The sequence below is a fragment of the Ursus americanus genome, chromosome 1, assembly GCF_024610735.1.
Source record: "Ursus americanus isolate L20-20 chromosome 1, mUrsAme1.1.p, whole genome shotgun sequence".
NCBI classification, from domain to species: Eukaryota; Metazoa; Chordata; class Mammalia; order Carnivora; family Ursidae; genus Ursus; species Ursus americanus.
This window is the reverse complement of record NC_142127.1, coordinates 49,209,266-49,213,213: the sequence shown is the minus strand read 5'-3', so window position 1 is coordinate 49,213,213 and position 3,948 is coordinate 49,209,266. Positions and strand designations below refer to the sequence as shown.

At 37.8% G+C, this 3,948-nt stretch overlaps 1 non-coding gene across 1 annotated transcript; it reads right to left on the bottom strand.

The window, feature by feature from the left end:
* Positions 1–3,382: 3,382 nt before the first annotated feature.
* Positions 3,383–3,489, bottom strand: LOC123783401 (U6 spliceosomal RNA). The gene has a single exon (XR_006777198.1). It is a non-coding gene; the product is annotated as a U6 spliceosomal RNA (small nuclear RNA).
* Between the last annotated feature and the right edge of the window lie 459 nt (positions 3,490–3,948).

The window sequence follows — 3,948 nt, the reverse complement described above, 5'->3', positions numbered from 1 at the left end:
ATTCTCTTGAGTGTACAAATTCTCAATGAGAGTCCAGAATTTCATTCAAGTAAAAAATAAAACTTTGTATAATTTTTCCCTAGTTTTATAAATAAAACATATTCTTATAAAGTAGAATATACAAACAAGCAAACAAGGGGGAAAAAAGTCTAAAATCCCACCACTCAACTTGATGAATATTTATCTTTTGACACTATACACTATCTTATTATCTGCTTATTTTATTAAGTAGCATATTACATCCTTTCATAATGTATATATATATATATATCAAATCATCACAATGTACACTTGAAATATCTTACAATTTTATTTGTGAATACCACCTCAAAAATTTGGAAAAACAAACAGCAAATATAACTGATTTCTTCCCAACCCTCTCCAACTCTGAGGGCTGATTCATACAGAAAATCACTTTTAACTCATTTATTTTTACATATATATGAAGCATTTTTTTCTCCTTGTTTATTTTGCCACACCTATCATGGAGTAGTTACTGTACTTTCAGAGGCCAAAGTGGGGTCCTTACCATCAAGCAGTCTGCCTTCTCTCTGAGGAAGCAAGACCCATATTTTTGGGAAAAAGACAAAAAGATAAGACTGTTAAAAAGTGACCCAGAGTGGTGCTTCCAATAAGGACATATGTGGGAATAAGGAAATATGCAGAGCATTTTACAAATCCAAACCCACTGTCCCATCTTTAACCCAGCCTATTGTGTCCAATTTTTCCCTCCGTCCCTCCATTACCTCAAGTTGCTTGACAAAGGGTGTAGTTAGTTGTGCCATGTATGATGCCCCTAACCAAATGTCTGCCTCTTTTTTTTTTTAAGATTTTATTTATTTATTTGACAGAAAGAGAGAGAGAACAAGCAGGGGAAGCAGCAGGCAGAGGGAGAGGGAGAAGCAGTCTCCTTGCAGAGCCGGAAGCCTGAGGTGGGGCTCAATCCCAGGACCTGGGATCATGACCTGAGCTGAAATCAGATACTTAGCCAACTGAGCCACCCAGGCGCCCCTGACTCTAACTTTTAAAGAGATACTTCTAGCTCACCTTTCTAATTTATTTTTTTAAAAAAGGAGTACGTTTGTGCTAGAAGCTAAGCCTAAGTTTATTTTAAATGACTCCTGTTTGAAATCAGTAAAGAAGGACTCTGAGCTGCTCCAGTTTTCCCAGACAGATGTTATTTAAAATGGCATCTTATTTCCAGAGGAATTGTGAGCCTAGCGATCACTATACAAAGGGTATGACAAGTGGTAAAAAGATCAGATGAAACATAATCATCTTACTTTGTGATCAAACTAATGCTGGAAGAGCTTCGAAATGGCTTATTTTGTAAGCTGTGTGAGGGAATAAGCAAGCAGTTTTAGTTAAAACTCCTACAGCTCCCCCTATTTCACAGTTTTGGGTCATTCCCGTAGCATCACTCTGAACTTACTTTTATTATAATTATTTACCAAAACCCCACAATGTATTTTTATTTTTACTTCAAATAATCAATTATGTTTTAAAGAGATTTTTAAAAAAATAATAACTAAAAAACGTCTTTTATATCCACCCACAAAGTTAACCATTGCTGGTGTTCTTGTTTCCTCTGTGCAATCCAGATTTCCATGTGGTATAATTTTCCTTCTTCCTGAATGTCCTTTAGCATTTCTTGTAGTGCAGATCCGCTGGGGCAAATCTTTTCAGCTTTTGTGTATCTGAAGAAGTCTTTATTTGTCCTTTCACTTTGAAAGATGTTTTCACTGGGTATAAAATTCTAGGATGACAGTTGTTGTTGGGTTTGGTTTGGTTTTTTTCTGTCAGTGCATTAAAGACATTGCTTCATTGTCTTCTTGTTTGCATTTTTTCAGACAAGAACTTCACTGGTCTATTGTCATTCTTATCTTTGTTTTTCTGGCAGTTTGTAAGATTTTCCTCTGGTTTGGAACAATTTGATTCTGATGTGTGCTTCAGTGTAGTTCTCTTCTTGTTTCTTATGCTTGCGTTTGTTGAGCTTCTTAGATCTCTGGGCTTAGGATTTTCCTTAAATGTGGAAATTTTTCAGCCATTATTTCTTCAAAATATTTTGTCCTCACATCTCTTTCCTGTCTGTTAGGGCCTGAATTGTGTCCCTTCAAAATTCATATTGTTGAAGCTCTAACCCCCAATGTGACTGTATTTGGAAATAGGGCATTTAGGAAGGTTATTAAGGTTCAGTGACATCATAAGGATGAGGCCCTGGCATGTGTCCTTCTAAGAAGAGGAAGAGACACCAGAGATCAATCTGTTTCTACACACATGCACAGAGGAAAGGCCAAGCGAGGACACAGTGAGAAGGCAGCTGTCTAGTAGTCAGGAGGAGAGCTCTCACTAGAAACCAATCCTGAAGGCACCATGATCTTGGACTTCCCAGTTCCAGAACTATGAGAAAATAAGTTTCTGTGGTTTAAGCTGCCCAATCGGTGGTATTTGTTCTGACAACTGTAGAAGGCTAATATAATAGTTGAGAGAGTTCCCATTTTAGCCATCCCACTCACCCCCACCGGACATCCAGTTTCCCCTATTATAAACATCCTACAATAGTATGGTATATTTGTTACAGTTAATGAACCAATATTTATACATTATTATCAGCTAAAGTCCATAGTTTTTTCAGATTTAATCTTTCCCTAATATACTTTTCCCTCCAAGATTCTTCTAGTATACCAAATCACATTTATTTGTCATGTCTCCTTAGGTTCCTCTTGGCTGTGACAGTTTCTCAGAATTTCCTTGTTTTTGATGACCTTTGAAGTTTTCAGAGGCACTGGTTAGGTTATAATAGGATGCCCCTCTTTTGGATTTTATCTGGTTCATGTTCATGATTAGATTAGGGTTATGAGTTTGGCCATACCAAAACAATACCCTTCTGAGCCTTTTTCTTGATAACCAGTGTAGCACAAGATTCTTCCACCCTGAGTGCTAGGAACATAAATTATTCCTGGCCCTGTGTGACGTCTGAAGATTGTGAGCTCCTTTCCAGTGGGTCTTTTCCCTTACTTGGGTAGATTCCTCATTCACATATCCAGTGGCTACTTACTGAAGAATGAAAAGGAACCAGTTTTCTGGAGCCCTTGTTCTCTCTCTGTGCCACTCTCTCCTCTCTGGCACTCTGCCCTGTGAATTCTGTCTACCTTGCCTCTTCCAGACTCACAGCTCTGGCTACTCAACTCAGGGAGATTACCAGGCTCTGTTTGGGATTTTCCTCCCTATGCTAGAGCCTGGAAACTCTCTAGGCACTAAACTAGGGCTATCATAGGACTCACCTCATTTATTTCTTTTCTCTGAGAGATTACTGTCCTAGATTTCATGTGTCCAATGTCTGAAAACCATTACTTCATATTTTGTCTTTTTTCCCAACTTTTTTTAAATGGAACCCTTCACAGATTTGCCTGTCATCCTTGCACTAGGGCCATACTAATCTTCTCTGCATTGTTCCAATTTTAGTATATGTGTTGCTGAAGTGAGCACTTGTTTCTCAATTTTAAGTGGAGAGAGTAAGTCCAGTTTCTCAGTATTATGGCCACATACTGAAGTCAAAATTATTTTTTTGTTTTACTGTGATAAAATATACATATCATAAAACTTACATTTAACCATTTTAAGCGTACAGTTCAGTGGCATTAAGTGCATTTACATTGTTGTGCAATCATCACCACCATCTACCACCACAACTTTTCCATCATTGCAAACTGAAACCTGGTACCCATCAAACAATAATTCCCCATTTCCTCCTCTCCTCAGCCTTTGAAAAGCACTGTTCTGTTCTCTGTCTCCATTAATTTGACTACTCTAGGTACCTTATATATGTGGAACCATATAATATCTGTCCCTTTTTATCTGGTTTATTTCACTTAGTGTAAAGATTTTATTTATTTGAGAGAGAGAGAGAGAACATGAGTGGGGGTAGCAGCAGAGAGAGAGGGGAAG